This window comes from Haliaeetus albicilla, chromosome 3, assembly GCF_947461875.1.
Source record: "Haliaeetus albicilla chromosome 3, bHalAlb1.1, whole genome shotgun sequence".
NCBI classification, from domain to species: domain Eukaryota; kingdom Metazoa; phylum Chordata; class Aves; order Accipitriformes; family Accipitridae; genus Haliaeetus; species Haliaeetus albicilla.
In genome coordinates this window covers 67,142,343-67,156,485 of record NC_091485.1, presented here as the reverse complement: position 1 = coordinate 67,156,485, position 14,143 = coordinate 67,142,343, and the positions used below count along the sequence as shown (strand labels likewise).

At 42.9% G+C, this 14,143-nt stretch overlaps 1 long non-coding RNA gene across 1 annotated transcript; it reads right to left on the bottom strand.

Moving 5' to 3' along the window:
- Nucleotides 1-4,056: 4,056 nt before the first annotated feature.
- LOC138684832 (uncharacterized) lies at nucleotides 4,057-13,822 on the bottom strand. The gene is made up of 3 exons (XR_011324141.1): nucleotides 13,698-13,822; nucleotides 9,385-9,607; nucleotides 4,057-7,379 (listed from the first exon to the last, which is right to left on the bottom strand). It is a non-coding gene; the product is annotated as an uncharacterized lncRNA (long non-coding RNA).
- Between the last annotated feature and the right edge of the window lie 321 nt (nucleotides 13,823-14,143).

Genomic DNA, 14,143 nt, shown 5'->3' with positions numbered 1-14,143 from the left:
CCACCCTTCCATTCTTCCCGTGCACAGCTTCACTCCTGAATTCTCTACCTACCCCCCACCAGTGGCGCAGTGGGACGGGAAATGGGGGTTATGATCAGTTCATCACACCTTGTCTCTGCTGCTCCTTCCTCCTCAGGGACAGGACTCCTCACTCTTCCCCTGCTCCAGTGTGGGGTCCCTCCCATAGGAGACAGTTGTCCGTGAACTTCTCTAACGTGAGTCCTTCCCACAGGCTGCAGTTCTTCATGAACTGCTCCAGTGTGGGTCCCTTCCATGGGCTGCAGTCCTTCAGGCACAGACTGCTCCAGCGTGGGTCCCCTGTGGGGTCACAAGTCCTGCCAGAAAACCTGCTCCATGGGCTCCTCTCTCCACGGGGCCACAGGTCCTGCCAGGAGCCTGCTCCAGCGCAGGCTTCCCACGGGGTCACAAACTCCTTTGGTCATCCCCCTGCTCTGGCTTGGGGTCCTCCCCGGGCTGCAGATGGAGATCTGCTCCACCGTGGACCTCCCTGGGCTGCAGGGGGACAGCCTGCCTCACCATGGTCTTCACCACAGGCTGCAGGGGAATCTCTGCTCCGGTGCCTGGAGCATCTCCTCCCCCTCCTTCTGCACTGACCTGGGGGTCTGCAGGGCTGTTTCTCTTACATGTTCTCACTCCGCTCTCTGGCTGCCGTTTCTGTGTCCCAGCAACTGTTTTTTTCCCTTCTTAAATCTGTTATCCCAGAGGTGCTACCACCGTCGCCAACGGGCTCAGCCTTGGCCACTGGTGGGTCTGACTTGGAGCTGGCTGGCATTGGCTCTGTTGGATATAGGGGAAGCTTCCAGCAGCTTCTCACAGAAGCCACCCCTGTAACCCCCCTGTTACCAAAACTTGCCATGCAAACTCAATACACCAATGAAGACCAGGAATGATACAGATCTGGGTGGTCTCACAGAGGATAAGCATCCTTCTTCATGCTCTTAGCTCATTTGCTCTGGTTCAAAGCCGAGGTAAGTCAGTAAAGTGGATTTCCATAGGCTTACTCTCACATCCATTGAAATCTGTCCTCCGAAGTCAGAAAGTAAGGACGTAATTCAATCTACCTAACGTGGTCATCTGCACATTTGGTCCCCATATGTCATCAAAGGAGCAAGACAGGCATCTCCCTGAGACACCTCTGTTGGGTTGGATGAGTTACTCTAACACTTTTGACTAGATAGAGCCCAGACAAATATCTTAGACCAGATAAACAGCCAAAGACAGATGACATAAAGGCTGTAATAAAAGTTATGTTATGATGATCTGTTTAGGGTTAGTCCGTATCATGGGCAAAATGCATGGTTTCTTAAGGAACCACTTAACAGACGACAGTTCGCTTTGCTGGCCTCTGACTAGCATGGTGCATGTGGAGGCTAGAGTGAGTAAACATGTCGTACTCATGCAGACAACTAGCCAGGCTCTGTTCAGGTGAGTCTGTGGTCCACACAGCTGAAGGCAATTTCAAAATTTGGGGGTTTGATTTTCAAAGCGGCTTTCTCACAAGCAGTGGGGCTGGTTCCAGGAACAGTGCTGTGATGGCAGGGCGTGGAGAAGACAATGCCGTTCCCCACACTCGCCTCATTGTTGTTTTGATTATGCAACATTCCCCTCTGCCCACAACACTTGGGTCACTGTACCATAACTCGTGAACTGTTTTTCCCCTTGGCCGCATTTTACTGCTGTTATCCCTCAAGACAGTCAATATCTAATTGAATGTGGGTTTTGTTGTATGCTCAATGAATTCCATGTGTTTGTCTCTTAAAAGCAATTTGACAACAATGAAGACAAGAAGAATTGCAAAAAATAAGGACTCCTTTTTAGGGAAAAGCAATTGAAATGATACAAGCCCAAATCCTGAGTGAAGTTGAGTTGTACGGTGCCTGACTTGGCTTGAACAGAAGGTGCTAGAGGTTCAGGCAGAGTTTGTTCCAGAAACATATGAAAATGTCCGGGAAAAGTTGCATCTATCATCTAGCGCAGTGTTGATTCACTAAAATACAGATGCAGGTTCAACCTCTCTGTCTCTTACTAACTTGAGAAGACCAAAAAAGTATAAGTGAAAGAATTCTATTTACCTCACATGAATTAATGTATAACAAAAAACCAGAACACATAAGATACTCTGATCAAAAATGGAAATATAACTAACTCACAAAATCATGTAACTGCTTGAGTGGACTGAGAAAAGGATGCAGTGTTTAAACCAGGCACCTTTCACAAAATACTAGTTTTCCATAATCTGGGATGTAATATTGAGTTGTTGTTGGTCTTGTTTAACCACTGGTCATCTTGTAATACTAAAGGATAAACACTCACTCACACACACACAGAGAACAAACAAACAAACAAACAGACAAGGCAGCAAAAGCAATAACCTGAGAGCTGGTTGGGGACAGAATATATTTTGCCCTGAAGAAGAATCAGTTTTTTGTGTAAGGGATGAGAAACTATAAAATTTACTGTTACTGTCAATTTCTTAATTAATCATGACCGAACACAAGCGTTTCATGCCTTTCTTCTCTCTCTGTTCTTTTCCTCTAATAGACATTTTTCCTAACGGCGTCTGGCTCATTAAGCACTCAACAGCTTATTACACTATGTTAACCCAGTGCTATCTAACCGTGGACTTTGTGTAGATTTCCAGTTTATCATATTTTTCTCCCATATCCGCTCTGCTCGGTGCTTGTGCTCCATGCAGTAGCTGTGGTGATAGCCCATTCATTCATGTTGTGTTGAAGGGCTGACTATAAAATTCTTCTTTCTTTCCCCCCTCCTCTTCTTGCAACCTAATGCCTCCTCTTGCTCTTTGATTCTGACTGCATTCTTATGGGATTAAGGGTTTTCTGTTTCCTAGAAGGAATAAAATATGGCTATCTATCTGAGCCAGAGGAGTAGGAAATCTCTCCGTAAACTCCTTAATGGGGGGTTTTATGGGATATATTTTCACCTCATTTAGTTTTTATTTCAGTATGGCTCTTTCATCAGTCTGAGCATCTGAAGGAAATGACAACTTTATGGGAAGGCAAGGAGGAATCGTTGGATTAAAAGAAGATATGAAAACAGAACTCAAAGAATGGAAAGGCTTAGAAAGAATAAAGGCCTAATAGGTGGCTCACTGAAGTCAAAATAAATGTGCTTTTTGGATGGAGAGATTCCTGAGGGACTCTGCATTGTGACCAAGAGGCTGTATGTGACGGTCCGTAAAAGTGGGCAGATTACCTTTCTTCACAGGTTTTAAAAACAGTAAAGGGGCTTTGATCTCCTGTACTGCTTTCTTCTCAGCAAAGGCCCTGGTCATCCCCATATCAAGATGAATATTTCCTTCAACCAGGTCATGTCATTATGGAAGACACCTGGCCTTTCAGGCTTCATGAGATTTACAAACCTACAACTTTCCTTGGTAAGTTGATTCAGTGATTATCCGAACTTATTAGTAAAAATATATATTTTACCTCACCTTAATCTAATTTCAAATTCTGGCTAGTCAGACATTGCATGCCTTTTTTCTGCTAAACTGAGCAACTTTTTATTGTCAGAAATAATTTCCATTCCCCAAATACAGACTGTGATTTCATTGCCTCTCAACTTTTTCTTAGAGAAGTTAAAGAGGCTGAACTTCTTAAGTCTTTTGTTTTAAGACAGATTTTCCAGATATAAAATTATTGCTGTAGCATTTTTCTGATCCCTTTCCAGTGCTTCAGCTACCTCCTTGGACTGTACATGTTATTTGAGTAATAACTGTACTGTATGCAGAGGTAATAATAACATTTCACTTTGTCACAACATGTTCTTTGTATAAACAAGCATTGTATTACCTGTTTCACAGGATAGTATACAGGGGTTTTGGGAGTGCCTACTTCTGAATATGCTCCAAGAGTGACTTTGTCTTAGATGTAGGAATAGTGTGTTTCACTGCAGAGTGACGTTCAAAATAATGCATTTTACCAAGCTGTAAGCACAACTGACCCGTTCCCATTATTGTTTACTGTTCTCCAAATGTCTGTGTCCTCTGAAAACTTCACCATCCTGGCTAAAGATGTTGAATAACATTGGACAAAAGGAGATCTCTGTAGGACCCACAGAAAATACCCCCCCTTTGATGATGATTCCCCATTAACAATTGCTTTTTAGGAGTATAACTTTGGAAGAGACCTCCTGGGTCATTGAGTCTAATCCCCAGCTATTTCAAGTAACCACATCATACAGTCACTATTAGAAATCTAGTTCAATTTTAATCCATTTAATATGTGCTGCATTGGTTTTTATGTAGTGCTGCTTTTGTAATCTGAATGCCATGTGATAGTAAGTCATTAAGTCATTATTTTATTTCTAGTAACGACAAAAAACATCTGAAGTGATTTTTATATATTGCAACTTCAGTCCAGAAACAATGAACCAAAAAAAAAAAAAAAAAAGCCTGAGGTTTTTCTTTCTTACTCATTTCAAATGAAATGTTTTTTAAAATTAAAATAACAAATAAGATGACACCAATAATGCACTGAGACATGCTGCTGAAAAAATAATACATGGGATGTTTTAGTAGGATGGTTCAAAGTTCGAAATGGATTTTTTTCTAAGGATGTTGATTCACAAGGACAGGAAGATAAAACTTTGATGGCAGAGATAATTGCCTTCCCCAATATTTCCTTCCTCACCTCTCCCAGAAATTGCTCCTTTTCTTTGCAGGGAAGCTGAATTGCATGTGAAGCAGCTTTTGGACTACAGCTGTTTGCATCTGCTCTGTTAAAATCACCTAGGTTGTAGATGATGGTTGGGGAACTGCATCACATAGAGTTTGACTGTATCCACTGCAGTGCAGGAGTCTAGAAAACAGGCAGAACGAAGAGTCGAAGAGTCGAGGGAGGTACCTCTTCTAACTGTCCATGTTTAACCCGCTAGTTGCCATGAATGAATATCCCTATGTCTAGGCTTTTGCTGGGCTGATGATGCTGGAAAAGGCCAGGTAGTCTCTGAAGCAGTGTCCTACAGAAGTCACAATCTGCAGGGATGAGTATCCGATGGCCAAGGTCACCTATGGCTGAGTTCAGTGACAGCTGATGGCACGTAGCACCTTACGGTACTGACGTTGTGTGAGTGTGTATCTGTCTGTATTACATGCCCATCAGTGATCAAACAAGATGCCTTTGTGTGTTATGGGAGGAATTAATACAGTACTCAAGCCAGACGCCTGTGTGGTTTGAGGATTTTGCTATATGACTTCCTTTCCATTTTGTAACTGGGAACTATATGGACCTTATTTGTTTATAGAGATACATTTTAATCTCTGACTGTCAAAGTGCATTTAGGTAACATATATCCTTCTTTAATATTGGAGGTTGAGCAGTTCTGAGCTCATCTTTAGAGGTGGGGATGGGAGAAGGGTGGGAAAAATCTCTTGAATATTTTCAACACAGTAGTGGTATCAGATTTACCCTCATTTCCAGACTGACAGCAACACTGATGCTAAAGTTTGAAGGATTTCCCACTACGTCTGAAGCAAATGTAGTTCTAGCCTATTTCTGTGTTGCTATGAGCCAATTACTGCTTTTGGATGCTTTGGGCTGTATTTCCCTGTGAGACTATGAGTTGCTGTTGTTCTGAGCAAAATTTGTAGGCATAAAGCCTTGGCAATGTGCCAGCACATTGACTCGGAACTGAAACCCATCTTTGTATGAACCCAGCTAAACAAGCCTTCCTGGGTCTCAGACGTATACTCAAGCTCATTTATTTGGTGAAGCATACTTCTAAAAACCAGCCCACGTTCTGCAAGACTTCCCTGCCTTACTGTCATATCACACATGCTTAAATGAGATGCTTTCATGTCAGTGACATAAGTCCAAAAAAAGAGCAAGGGTTTGGTAACTGCAAAAGGAGACTTATTTGCCCCTGCTCGGTAACCTCAGAAATATCAATCTTGCAACTTCTATAAATGTATTTCATCAGGGACCTGTTCAGGTTGGGCGTCAGAGTGGAAAACACTTAGGTATGTGACTGAGCCGAGTTCGGTCACCCAGGTGAGCTGTTCCCTGCACAGCTGAGTCCTGGTGGGATGAAGGCACTGGTGTGATGGTGTGGGACTGAAGGCAGTGGAGCATAATTGTAATCTCAGAACATTTTCCCTTCTATTTGATGGGGCTGTTGCTGCTCCTGGGAGACAGTGAGTTTATCACAGCCTTCCCCATTCACCTTCAGTGAGTCTCTTAAGGCAGAATTCACAGAGGCTGCTTAGGCAGAATTTAAGACCTGAAGGATCTTTGTGATCTGCAAAGGCTGTGCTGAAGTGGTAAAAAAAAAAAAAAAATAAATCTGGTTTCTAGATCTGCATATTCATCAGCTGTGTTTTACTTGAATTCTGATGGATGGCAGGACTCCCCCATTTTGGCAGAGTGCTCCAAAATGTGAATGTCCTGAGGAATTTAATTTTTTTTTAGATAGTTCTCCTTGTGCTGTCCAAGGGGGCATGTAGCCTTTCCTATTGACTGGTTAGGAAGCTGTCTAGCTCCAGCTCTTTGAAGCACTCTGATGTGGCCAAATGCCTAATTTCCAGGCATCGCAATATCCAAGCTGAAGGCAGCGGAGGCACTTTATTGTCCACAGCCTCTCTTGTGCCTTAGTTCCCATCTCAGAATTGGGAACGGTAGCCCATCCTCCCTCCTAAGGATGGTATGAGGATAAATACATTTAAAAAGGTGAAGTGCTCAATTATTATGGTAATAGGACTCCTATAAATACCTAAGATATATGTGTATATTTGGATTTTAGCAGAACCTAACTTACAAATGCAGCTTAAAAAAACTACCATAAACCCCCATATAAATTCCATCTGTGAATATTTGATCAGATGCTATGTGGGTGGAAAAGTACGTTTCATTGCTATTGTGATTGCTTTCTTTCTTTAGCTTTTCATGAGTAATAAACGTGAAGAATGTCCCAACGCTTTTATGCTCTCCCAGTCAGTAATATTTTCTCTGAACCCGTATGCGAATGTTTAATTCATTAAATAGTAACATGCAACTTTATGGTGAAATCATAAATCTGTTCTGTTACATTGCTTATTGGAAAATCTTCAACCCCAAGCAAACCCCTAGCATTATAGCTTGCTTCCCTTGATTACATATGTCTTTTATTGGCTGCTTCCCACTTTCTCTTAGGTTGCTTTCTCCCTCTGCTTCCAAATTCGCATTCCACTTTACAGTAATGAATCTCACCAGTTCGAGAAGAGGACTTGTCTTCATGTGCATATAGCTGGCAAAAAGGAAGATACAGTATGTCCTGCATTTTACTTCATAGGGCTTTTATGCTCAGATTTTCAGGATGAAGGTCAAAAATTCACTGTGGGCAGGAGACACCTGTGACAGTACCTGAGGTTAAAAAAAAAGGAAGTTTCTTTTTATTTTCTTGTTTTCTTAAGTTAGCCATTTCCAGTGTTAGCAAAACTGTGCAGGGTGGTGTGCCTCACACAATATCATACATTGCTGCCCTTCTCAGCATCATGCTTTGTTTTTCAGTTGCTCATGGTCATGACTAATCCTATAGGACCCTCGGGAAACATCTCTGGAGACCTGGAGGTGGGTATCACTACTCTGAAGTGCTTCTAGGAAAGCAGTTGGATAGCAAGAACACAGGCTGCTTAAATCTCTGCAGAAAAGTCCAGCACGCAGGCTGCACAGTCAGTCTACCAGAGGGGTCCAAGTTTTGGTTACGATTATAGACCAAATACCTGTCCAGACTGATGATAAACAAGCTTCTTTTTCTAGACTGCTGTGGCCTTAGTTTTTGCCAGAATCCAATTAAAATTGAGACAAAATCAGCATGCCTGTGAACGGCACCCCAAGGGACATATGAAGATGCTCCCTGCTTGTGGCTCTTTGCAGCTGGCTTGTCTGAGAGACCATCAGTATGAGCAGCTGTGAGACAGACAGGGCAAGTTGCCCAATGCTCGGCTGTCCCAGACTTTCTTAAAAACTACCTTTGAATCCTCCTTCCTGAGCGACGCTGTGCTTTCTGTGGTCATAGCAGAGGTTGTGGGACAGTAATTATTACTGAAGACTTGTTAGTGGATGTTTGCCGAGCTCTCAGTGGTCAGAGGTCTGTATCACAGAAGCTGCCCAGGCAATTGAAGATAGTTGGCAGCTTCTTGGCAGTGTCAGCAGAAACACTCAAAAAAGAGATTAGTCCTTAACTCCAAAGCTAGCTCAGGGACCCGTAAGTTATAAGAAGATTGCCCTCCTCTTGCTATGTCTACTGCTCATCCTGTGGCTGCGACTGCCTTGGATCTCATCTGTCCCCATGCTCTGATTTCCAGAGCGGTAAGCAGTAAGGTTTTAATCCAACAAGATATATTGCCACCGTCATGGCATCATTGGACATAATGGTACAACTCATGTCTGTGCCTAAAAGTGGATTTTCTAAGTACCTAGCTATAGGATACAATAGTGATTAGGCTTCTAAATACATAAGGGAAAAAACCCAACCCTGTTTTTTCAACCCACATGTAAGCTCTTGCATAGTTTTATTAAAACCAATGAGCTCCTTTTCTTTAAAGTGAACACGTGCTTAAGGGCTCTGCTTCTTTTTTTATTTTTATTTTTTAATTTTTTTTTTAGTTCTCCTGTATTTTAAAAGAATCATTGTATTTGCATCAAGGAGTGTCCTCTTTACAAAGGGTGGGATTCCAGTATATTTTTAGGAAAGTGAACCAAGCAATTATCTTGCAGGACCAGTGCAGATGCCAGCACGAGGAGGTGTGGTAAAGGGGAATGCATGATTGATTTCTTTTCTATTCCAGAGCTGGATGAAATGCCTGACACAGCTGTTAGCTTACACTGCTTACAAGAACGAGGAATCAGTCTCACCAGATGTTGTTCATTTCCTCTGTTGCTGTGTGGCCAGCTCTGTTGTACAGAGGATGCGGGGGGCGGAGGGGAGGGAGGGAAAAGAAAAGGGAGAAAATCTCAGTCTAAATTACACAAGAAGGACCCAGTGTGGGAATTTAATGTAAGAGAGAAACACAAAAATGGGCCATGACTGGGAAAGTGGAAGCTGGAAAGACAGAGCCCACTCATTCGTGAGTCTGATTCATTCGCTGGGGAGAAGAGCAGACTCCCGTCCCCTGTGGGTCGATGCATGACCATCTTATGAGTTCTCCTGAAAGCTAATGTTTTCCATTAAAAGGATGCAGGAGGTACATGGGGAGGGTTCAGTAGCAAATGAGCCAATGATTCAAGGCCACATCTGCCAGCTGCACTGCGAGCTGTGTTGGATGAGTCTGTGGAGCACTTACTCACATGTGTAGAGTGTCTGAGCAACATTTGGGGAAGGGATCACAGTGACAGTGTGATGTGCTGCTACCACAAAAAAACCTACCTGGGTGCTTGTGGTCCTGGGTATGCCAGCACCATTTCAAACCACCTTCTTTCCCAAGGCTTGAACAAGCTCCTGTGCTGGGAGCTGCAGCTGGGGAGACCAGTCAGGACATGGGAGGCACCTGGTGCTGGGAAGCTACTGAGATGTTACACCATCTCTTCAAGCTTTTTCACTAAAGCAGGTGTATTCTGTAGATTCCTTAAAGGTTTCTTTGCCTGTGTAACTGGTTGACAAGAAAACAAGCAAAGAGGCAGAGGAAAGGAACTTCAAATGAGGAGGGCACTTTAAGCTAAGGGTAAATGCTTCAGGAAGAATTATATGAAATGAGAAAAATTTGCAGATGAGCTGTAGAGGTGCTACAGGCCAGGAGACGGCATGGTGATATCTGCTTCCCATGGAGAAAAGCTATTTAAATAAACTGGTTGAACCCTGACTTAATGATTATCATTTGCTCTGGAATATCCACTTCAAAGTGAATTGATTTTTGCTGTACACTTTTTAACAACTTTTTTGCACATTCTCCATTTCTTTGCAGTATGGACCAGGTAGGTTGCTGTCTCTGTGGCTCTATCAGCCTTAGCAGGTGTAAGGAGAAGGGGAAAGCTCCCAGAGCTGCTGCCATGGAAGATTAGATGAAGCCATTGCTCACAAACAAGCTCTAGCTTGAACTGTGTGAGGAAAGGCTAGTGCCATGCTTTGCGACCTTTCTGTCTAGAACACCTTAAAATAAGCCCATCTGTCTCTGCCATATAGCATTTAATGCTTTATTGGTAAAAACCCCGAAGACTAAAAAACAAATAAAAAAAGGATTCCAAAACAGAAAAAAGCACAAAGCTGTTTTGTTTTTGCCTGAAGTGTTTGGCCTATAAGAGGGTCAAAACTCTGTGGGAGAAAATAACAAACAAACTGTCACTGCTGAAGTCACTCTGGAGAGACACTGTGACAGGATCGTGATGGACTGACACATTTCTCTCTAGAGATACAGCCACCACCACTGAGGAAGGGACAACCAGTCTCTTGCTGTTGGGCCTTAGGACGTCGCTGAGGTGGGAATAGGGATGGGAACAGGACTGTAATGCTCCAAATAACACTGTTGTGTTGCATGATGTATGGCCACGTCTGGCCTGCAGTTATGGAGCAAGATGGACCTACTCTAAGATGTCTTCTCATAAAATAGTTACTTCTGCCAAGGGTGGGACACTGGGTTATAGGGAGAACTCATTTCACCTTTGTGCTAGTTTCTGTGGTTTTGGTTAACAAAAGGAGTATAGATTGACTTGGGAACTGTTGGGTTGAAAATAATGCAAAGATTCTGTTCTCCAGTTACAAGGATGCTAAGCTCTGAGTCAATCAGTTGACATCAGTGCAGATAATCTAGATTTACACCAGTGCGAAATGTTGTCATTCAAATGGATTAGCTGAAGTGATTCCTTAAGGGTGAATAAAATGTTCTCACAGGGCATGTTAGAGGCTCTGATGAAAGGATTTATTGTACCCTTCCTTGGAATGTGGATGAGACATCCTGATACTCTAGTTACATTGATCAGATCCTTGCTATTGCTCAAGGCAACTTGGGAGTTATTCCTTGAAGTGCCATCAAACGATTTCCTGTTTTGTTACAATTATACCCAACCAAATCCTACTTTGCCATGTTGCTTGCATAGGCTGCTCTGAATATCACCTAGCATATCAATTACTTGCTGTAGTTTGCAAACTCTTTTATCAACCTGTGAGATGTGCCAAGGGGAGCTGATCCTTCAGTGCCAAAGCTGGCAACTTCTGGTAAGTCCTTCACTTTATGTAAACCTTCCTTTACCATCGCTGATAGGCAGACAATGCATGTGCAGTTTGAAGTTACGGTTAAAATTACATGGAAAGAAAATGACAGGCGCAGCTGTCATATTTTTAACAAAATTTGGTCACTGCGGATATGAAACCTGAGAACTTGCATAAGAGACCCGCTCCACTGAGCGTTGGTTTAGTCCACAGAGCAGCTGCACAAAGGGGGGCATTTCACTGCTTTTCTGGAGCTCCTTGCCTGGGGAATTGTGGCTGCAGGTTCCCGAGGGCCCCCTGGTGTTTTGCGCAATCTATCTTTAGAGAACTGCAAGTTAATTTCTGAGAAGGGCACTGGCTTTGAGCAGGGACTACCTCTAAACTGACAAACCACTTCCTGCAATCGTTAACTGAATTAAGAGCTTGCTGTCCCCTTCACTCCCCTGAAATGACCCCCCTCCCGCCCCTTCACCATCACCACCCCCTCTTGGCTTGGCATCAAGAAATATTGGTAAAGACAAGAGGGCATGGAGGGTTGAAGTGATACTAGTTCATAGGCCTCCTCCCTTCCCGCGTCTTCTACAACGAGCCTTGATATCAGTCCCATTGGGTTTCTGCAGGAGCTAAAGCCATGACATTTCCAGAGTGTTTTCCAGTCCTGGGAAAGGAGGTGCCTCATATGTCCATGCATGTGATGCTTCCTTTGTATTTCTACCAGCACGGTCCTCCTCTGAAACTGACGCAAAAGGATGTTGTAATTTTTGGCCAAATTCTGGGAAGCAATAGAGCACCTGCAACTCCTGGGATGTTATTCCCTACTAAAAATATCCCAGATCTGATCTGTATCAGCTTCCATTATAGGATATTGCAAAACCTTGCAACCATCAGTGTTGACTTCAATGGTATATGCTTGTAGCCATTGAGAAAAAGACCTGCAAAGCTACTCTGAATTCTTCCTGTCTGATTTTATACTTGGTGACGGTGGGTCTTTTTTGTTTTGTTTTGTTCCCAGATTTGTGGTCTTCTAACATCTACTTTACTCAGGGTTTGCATACACATGTCTCCAAAACCTCTTTCTACTGGGTGAGATTTACAAGTGCTTACTTAATACACATTGCTCTCTCCTTAGGTTCCTGGTCCTCCCTCTCTGAAAGTGTCCAGGCAGGTTTATTCACTGTGGGACTTACAGACGCAGACCAGTATTTTGCAAACCGGTGACAGAAATTTAAGTGTTAGCTAAATAATTTTTTCAAGAACTTTTCAATTATGGGCAAGGCAATTTATTCAAGAATGTTTTTCTTGCATTTTTAAGATTCCAGCATCATTGCAGAAGTTGATTGGTTCTATACACAAGAAACACAGAGGTAGTTCAAGACTATAAACCCACCTTAACACATGGTCTTCTACTTAATTTTTATTAGATAAACTCCATTAAAACATGACTGTTGCTTCATAACTTAAATGGTCATGAAAGATATTCTTCCTGCAGACATGTCTATCTCAGAAAAAAATATAAAGGCTTTGACTGTTTTCATATACAAATATAAAGAAAAGTTTGTTTTGCAAACAAATATTTTCTCTCAAAGCAACTGTTTTGCTTCTCCTTTGCCACAGACACGATGCCAACAAGAATTAAGGAAGAGCTAAATGGGGAACATATGCTATATGTTAGTATCCAAAGTCTGGGAAATGCATGGAAGAGTGCACAGCATGAGTAGAAAAAGCCAAAATCAAGAATATATGCAAGTCTAGAAGAAGCCATTTGAATTTCCCATTAAACTTTGAAGGTTACTTATAGGTGTTTGCTTTTTATACTAAGGACATCGACAGAGCTGAAGTGCTATGTGTAGAAGACCTTCCAAAGGATGCTAACTTCTGTCCCAGAAAGCAGCCAGAAAAGGAACTGGAAGCCTCTACTCCTACTGTCTGTGCAGGATGAGCAAGAGCAAATGACCAGGGGACAGTTTGTCGTCCCCCTCCACCTGGAATGGGGACCCACAATGGTGCATTTTAAAGCTTGCAGAAGATGGACTGAAGAAGAGTATAATCACTATAGTATCAGATGTTTTGATTCAGTATTTCCTGAGTGTCCAGGGCACCTGAAAGCAAGATGAGCCTTTAAATTAGCTCAAAAGACAGAACCAGTGAAGAATTTTTTTCAGCAGAACAGGTTTTTCATTGGGAAGTGACATTTCTTTAAAATAAGAACTTTCTCTGGGAACACACCAGTTGGAACGAAACTCGTCATTGTCAGTGCTGACAAAGCTGCAAACTCCAGAGGTTTATAAAAACTGAAACTGCATAGGAAATACACACAGGCACGTAGCTTGAATACAGTCTACAATATATACACCCCAGGAGGCTGGAGTGTATAGAGGCAGGCGTTTGCTCCCACCAAAAGCACTTGGAGTGTTTCCATCTTTCTTAATGGAAGTAAGATCAGGCCCAGAGTATGGAAATGCAAAGAGGCAGATAGTGTGAGCCGAAGGGAGTTGCTCATTTTTTTGGCCATTGCTGCATGTCTGTTGGATACTCACTTTAGCTGCAATATTCCTTGTTCCGTAGGAAGCCATCGATGCCAAGGGTGCCATTTCTTACACCCCTGTAAACTGGGGTTCAATCCATAAATGCACTGGAGCCTTCACTGGCCCCTTGGTAAACCTGGGAGCGAGAGTCATATCCGTTTCCATTGCTGTAAGCAGGATATAGAAAGCTTTTTGAGATAAGTAGATAAAATATGCTACAAACACATGCAGGATTGTGTCACTTCATGGTTCGCACAGTCCTGACTGTGGCTGGCTATTGAGCTGTTTCATCAGTTAGTTCCTTTCTCCCACGTAAACTCACGTGAGACTGAATGGCTGTGGCTCACAGCCAGTCATGCACGCTGGGGTATTTGAACCTGCTGTCCTCACGTCCTAGGAGAACATCCTGCCAAGAATGCCTGGAGGGAATTTGCAGCAAGACTAGGCACAAGTTGCAT